At 50.3% G+C, this 6,720-nt stretch overlaps 1 protein-coding gene across 3 annotated transcripts in view; it reads right to left on the minus strand.

Annotated features, from left to right (window-relative positions):
* Positions 1 to 2,793, minus strand: part of LOC141051079 (uncharacterized) — a 43,598-nt gene extending 40,805 nt beyond the window's left edge. For 2 of the 3 annotated variants that reach the window (XM_073547938.1, XM_073547936.1), the window contains exon 1: positions 2,586 to 2,661. The gene's annotated coding sequence lies outside the window, so the exon portion shown is untranslated. The other variant, XM_073547937.1, reaches the window with a different exon arrangement.
* Between the last annotated feature and the right edge of the window lie 3,927 nt (positions 2,794 to 6,720).

Consider the following 6,720-nt stretch of genomic DNA (forward strand, 5'->3'; position numbering starts at 1 on the left):
TAAATGCCTTTTTCTCATTTTGATTTCTACCTTGTATTTTGACTATATGTCCAGAATGTAACCATATGGTTTTATGTCTATTTTTGTTCACTTGTTTCACAAAAATTTTTTTTATAGAAAGTTAAAAAAAAAAATACTATCCATTGTCCACCTGGATCTCATAGTCACAGCCATGATTAGAGATAACACCAATATCAGCAGTTGAACCTCCTAGATCAGAGATGTCAAACTCAAATACACATAGGGCCAAAATGAAAAGCTTGGACAAAGTTGCTGGCCAACCTTGATATTTATTAAAAAAATGTCTACAATTGAGGAAGTTTTTCCTTATCATCAAATATAACTATTAACTATTTCTTATGAAAACAAACTTAAAGAGATTATCCCACAAACAAAGTACATTTGAATTAATAGAACTTAGAATAAAGTATTGGAATTATATAATGTGCGATGTAAAACCAATAAAAAGCATATGGTCCAATGACCTAATTTAAATATGTAATAACAAAAGGATAAAAAAATTTGAATAAAACAGATAAAGCATGATGCAAACAAAAGTGCTCCCAAACACAGTCTGATACCCCCACAGTGAATTCCTTCCTCAAATGTAATGCCCACACAGCGCTCCATACAGTATAATGGCCTTACATAGTGCTCCATACAGTATAATGGCCCACATAGCGCTCCACACAGTATAATGGCCCACATAGTGCTCCATACAGTATAATGGCCCCACGTAGCACTCCATACAGTATAATGGCCTCACCTAGTGCTCCATACAGTATAATGGCCCCACATAGTGCTCCATACAGTATAATGAAACCACATAGTGTGCCATACAGTATAATGGCTCCATATAGCGCTCCATACAGTATAATGAGCCCACACAGCGCTCTATACAGTATAATGGCCTCACATAGTGCTCCATATAGTATAATTGCTGCAAATAGTGCTCCATAGAGTATAAATGCCTCACCTAGTGATCCATACAGTATAATGGCCCCACATAGCTATCCATACAGTATAATGGCCCCACATAGCTATCCATACAGTATAATGGCCTCACATAGCGCTCCATACAGTATAATGGCCCCACATAGCGCTCCATACAGTATAATGGCCCCACATAGCGCTCCATACAGTATAATGGCCCCACATAGCGCTCCATACAGTATAATGGCCCCACATAGCGCTCCATACAGTATAATGGCCCCACATAGCTATCCATACAGTATAATGGCCCCACATAGTGCTCCATACAGTATAATGGCCTCACATAGCTTTCCATACAGTATAATGGCCCCACATAGCGCTCCATACAGTATAATGGCCCCAGCTAGTGCTCCATACAGTAAAATGGCCCCACATAGCGCTCCATACAGTATAATGGCCCCACATAGCGCTCCATACAGTATAATGGCCCCACATAGCGCTCCATACAGTATAATGGCCCCACATAGCGCTCCATACAGTATAATGGCCCCAGCTAGTGCTCCATACAGTATAATGGCCCCACATAGCGCTCCATACAGTATAATGGCCCCACATAGCGCTCCATACAGTATAATGGCCCCACATAGCGCTCCATACAGTATAATGGCCCCACATAGCTATCCATACAGTATAATGGCCCCACATAGCTATCCATACAGTATAATGGCCCCACAATAAAATAAATACATCTGCTCATTCCCCTGTTAATACAGTCTCTTCACGGTGTCTTAAGATCTCTGCATATTGTAATGACGAAATAACGCTCGCTGTGATGTCAGACACAGAGGGAGAATCAACTGACGTTCCCTTCTCCATCATCGCTTTCAGCTGTATTTGCATCTAGGGTGCCGATATAGGTTAAAATGACGGGTGAAATAGCGATGGCCTCGGCAACACGGGAGACAAATAACAAATATACTCACCATGCGGACCAGAGTTTGACATATGTCCTAAGTGGTTAGACAAAAGGAGAGAATTGTCTCCAACGTATTATTATGTTGCCATAGCAACCAAGTACCTAACAAAGCGACCCCATATTGGTTCTAATAATAAATATAATTTACAAAGGTAAAAAGATGAAATAAAGAGATGCAGCAGCGTAAATCACCAAGGGGTTACTGCCCCCTGTGCAGCCCAGTAATGGGGAATCTCCAGCACCTACCTCCACCTGCAGGGGGCGCTATCTCCGGGAATGGAGGGGTTACTGCCCCCTGTGCAGCCCAGTAATGGGGAATCTCCAGCACCTACCTCCACCTGCAGGGGGCGCTATCTCCGGGAATGGAGGGGTTACTGCCCCCTGTGCAGCCCAGTAATGGGGGATCTCCAGCACCTACCTCCACCTGCAGGGGGCGCTATCTCCGGGAATGGAGGGGTTACTGCCCCCTGTGCAGCCCAGTAATGGGGAATCTCCAGCACCTACCTCCACCTGCAGGGGGCGCTATCTCCGGGAATGGAGGGGTTACTGCCCCCTGTGCAGCCCAGTAATGGGGAATCTCCAGCACCTACCTCCACCTGCAGGGGGCGCCATCTCCAGGAATGGAGGGGTTACTGCCCCCTGTGCAGCCCAGTAATGGGGAATCTCCAGCACCTACCTCCACCTGCAGGGGGCGCTATCTCCGGGAATGGAGGGGTTACTGCCCCCTGCGCCCAGTAATGGGGACTCTCCAGCACCTACCTCCACCTGCAGAGCCGCACTCCACATATATGGCTGCTCTGTGCGCACAGGACCTGGGATGAGGTCACAGGAGGGGAGGAGTCAGGGGTCACATGATCAGGGGCCTCAGTGTATGCAGGACGCTGCTGTGTCGGTTGTCATGGTGATGGCTGATGTGCTTACTGATCTGAAGAAAAAGATGGCAGAGTGGACCAGGATAGAGCTAGCCAAGATGGAGATGGCAGAGCGGACCAAAGTAGAGCTAGCCAAGATAGAGCTATCCAAGATGGAGTTGGCAGAGCGGAGAGAGGAGAGTCATCGTGCAGGGGAAGCTCTGACCTCTGCCCAGGTACCGTCAGCAGTAAGCCACAAAAAAATCCAGTATAATGCCTTCCGACTGTTGGGGGAGGCAGAGGAAGACATTGATGGCTTTCTGAAGGACTTTGAGCGGCAGTGTGCCCTTCATCAAGTGAAGCCAGAGGATTGGGTTCAGGTTCTGGCCAGCAAGCTGACAGGCCGGGCAGCGGACGCCTATCGCACGGTACCTGATGAGAACTGTATGGAGTATGAGCGGGTCAAAGAAGTGATCTTAGCCTGGTATGCGCTGACACCAGAGGCATACCACCAAAAGTTCCGTGGACTTATAAAACAGGTAACAGATACCCACGCTGAAAGGGCCTGTAAGCTACGGTGGTCACTGCTACAGTGGGTACAAGGGAGCCAAGCAACCACAAAGGAGGACATTCTCCAGCTCTTCTTGTTAGAGCGATTCTTTACTGGACTAAACCCCGAGACACAAGAATGGCTTCGGGACTGGCGGCCAATGACTCTTGAGGAGGCCGCTCATCTGGCCAATGAACAACATGATGCCAGGAGGTCTCAGTTGTCAGGATCAAAGACTGTCACTAGGGGCCCTCCCTTGGGTCTGGAGGCCCCTAAACCACAGAAGATTGTCGGGGACCAGCTAAAACCCTGGCTTACCAGAGTCCCCCTGGGGTGCGATGCCACACCTGCCATCAGCTGGGCCACTTGCAAAGACAATGTCCCAACCAGATTCAGCATACCCAGTGGCCAAAGGCGGGAATGGCTATCGTCAACCGGGCCGCTGTACACTACTATCGGGGCGAAGCTGACCCGGCATTGGGGGCTATGACTAATCCGGAGATGAAAGAGATGGAGGAAGTGCTGCATGAAGTAGACCCCGTGCTGGCAGCCTGGGCAGATAATCGACAACAGCATCGACAGGCGGTGTGGGTTAATGGGAAATGTATGCAGGGACTAAGAGATTCAAGAGAAACTTTGACCGTTGTGAAAACTCATCTCGTCCGAGACCAAGAGAAGACGGACCGGACAGTGGCCATCCGTGTAGCAGGGGGAGTCACATACATCAGCTGTCCACTGCCAGGATTCACCTGAACTGGTGAGTCTGGGATGGCCTTGTTGAGGTCGGCCTGATGGGGGATTTGCCTGCAGACGTATTGCTGGGAAATGACTTGGGGCCCATGTTGTCTGCATTCTCTGTCGCCCCTCTGGCTGAGACCTATCCTTTGACCACCCGGAGACAAGCTCGAGCTGCGGAGGTGGAATCACACTCAGAGGAGGCCCAGGTAAGACACCCCAGCCCTACATGTATTCCCATAGCCAGACACATTTCTTGGGCCACCCCAGCTGAGTTTAAAAGGGAGGTACTTGAGGATCCCTCATTACAGGGGTATCATGGGAAGGCACAGGAGGGGAGAGGAGTACTGGAAGGGGAACAGTTTGTATGGCATCAGGGACTCCTCTACCGGGTTACAGAGCAGCGCCACACAGGGACAAGCTCCACTATAAAACGACAGCTAGTAGTTCCTAAGAAGTATAGGCAGGAGCTCCTGCGAATCTCTCATGACATACCCTTGGCCAGGCACCTCGGCGTCATTCGCACCAGCCATCGTCTGACACAAAACTTCTTTTGGCCGGGGGTAACCTATGATGCTCGTCAGTACTGCCAGACCTGTGACAGTTGCCAGCGCATTGGCAAGAGGGGAGATCACTGCAAGGCCAAACTGCACCCCCTCCCCATTGTGGAGGAGCCATTTAGCCGAGTAGCGGTCAATCTGATAGGGCCGTTAGCCAAACCCAGTCCGTCAGGGAAAAAGTGTATATTGACAGTGGTAGATTATGCCACACGGTATCCAGACGCGGTTGCACTACCTAACATACTGGCAGAGACAGTGGCGGCTGCCCTGCTCCAGGTTTTCTCACGGGTTGGATTTCCCCGGGAGGTTATCTCGTACCAGGGTACCCAGTTTACAGCAGAGGTGACCAACCAACTGTGGAACCTGTGTGGCGTAAAGTCCATTAGAAGTGCCCCGTACCACCCGCAACCAATGGGTTGTGTGAACGTTTTAACGGAACATTAAAACAACTCATTGGGACTTTTACCAGGACCTACAGGGACTGGGAGAAATTCTTGCCACACCTCCTGTTTGCCTATCGGAAGGTGCCCCAAGAATCCACGGGGTTCTCCCCGTTCGAACTGTTATATGGGAGGCGGGTAAGGGGACCCCTAGACTTAGTGCGAGAACACTGGGAAGGGGAGGGAACCATAGAAGGGATACCTATTGTGCCCTATGTGCTGGAATTCCGGGACCGCTTACAGGAGCTGACTCAGGCTGTACGTGGGAACATGCAGGCGGCCCAACGGCGCCAGTGCGTATGGTACGATCGGAGGGCCATAGAACGCACCTTTGAGATAGGACAGAAGGTCCTGGTGTTAGAACCAACTAGGCAGAACAAGTTCAAAGCTGCATGGCAGGGGCCCTTACCAGGTAGTGGGGAAAATAGCCGACACCACCTACAATGTTGCCGATTGTGACGACCCCAGGGTTATCCACATGTTCCACGTGAATATGCTGAAGCCCTACCGTGAGCGCCCTGAAGAGGCAGTGGTCATCTGTACACCCGAAGCAGAGGATTTAGCAGGACTCCCCTTGCCTGATGTCTTAGGGGAGAGAACTCAGTCTAAAACATGGGACCAGGTACACTTGGGAGAAAACCTAGATCCCCGGGAGAGACAGCAGGCGGATGCATTGTTGAGGCAGCGACAGAGGATGTTTTCAGAGAGACCGGGGTACACCCGCCTGGCACAACACAAGGTTGAGACCCAGGATCAGACCCCCCTGAGACAACCCCCCTTCCGTGTCCCTGAGTCTGTACAAGAAGGGATTCAACAAGAGATACAAGAGATGTTGCGTTTAGGGGTAATTGAAGAGTCAGATAGTCCCTGGGCATCCCCCGTAGTGTTAGTGCCCAAGAAGGATGGGGCTACCCGGTTTTGTGTAGACTATCGCAAGCTAAATAAGAAAACGGTGACGGATGCCTATCCCATGCCGCGTGTGGATGAGTTGTTAGACCGGCTGGTGGGGGCAAAGTATTTGACCACCATCGATCTATGCAAAGGCTATTGGCAGAACCCCCTAAGTCCTGACGCTCTTCCCAAGTCTGCATTTGTCACCCCGTTCGGCTTATTCCAGTTTTGAGTTATGCCATTCGGGATGAAGAATTCCCCTGCGACCTTCGAGAGGCTGGCTGACCGGCTTCTGGATGGTCTCCAGGACTATGCTTGTGCCTACCTGGATGACATCGCCGTCTACAGCGTGACATGGGATGAGCATCTAAATCACCTAGAGACAGTATTGGACAGGATCCACAAGGCCGGAATCACCTTGAACTCCAACAAGTGTCACGTAGGCAAAGCAGAGGTTCAGTTTTTAGGACATTGGGTGGGAAGTGGGAAACAGCGACCAGAACCAGCCAAGATTGAGGCCATAGCCAAATGGCCCACCCCACACACTAAAACCCAGGTCATGGCATTTCTAGGGACAGTCGGGTATTATAGGAAATTTGTCCCCAATTACAGCAGCATAGCCAAGCCCCTCACTGATCTGACCCGTAAGAACCTCCCCGCCAGGTAACCTGGACCCCTGAGCGTGAGTAAGCCTTCCGCTAGCTAAAAGACGCCTGTTCAGGTGACACGTTTCTCCCATCCAAATCAGTTTCACCACCTCCTTTCACAAGCAGAGGGAGTTCAT

The sequence above is a fragment of the Dendrobates tinctorius genome, unplaced genomic scaffold (assembly GCF_039654945.1).
Source record: "Dendrobates tinctorius isolate UK_male_01 unplaced genomic scaffold, ASM3965494v1 ptg000155l, whole genome shotgun sequence".
NCBI classification, from domain to species: Eukaryota; Metazoa; Chordata; class Amphibia; order Anura; family Dendrobatidae; genus Dendrobates; species Dendrobates tinctorius.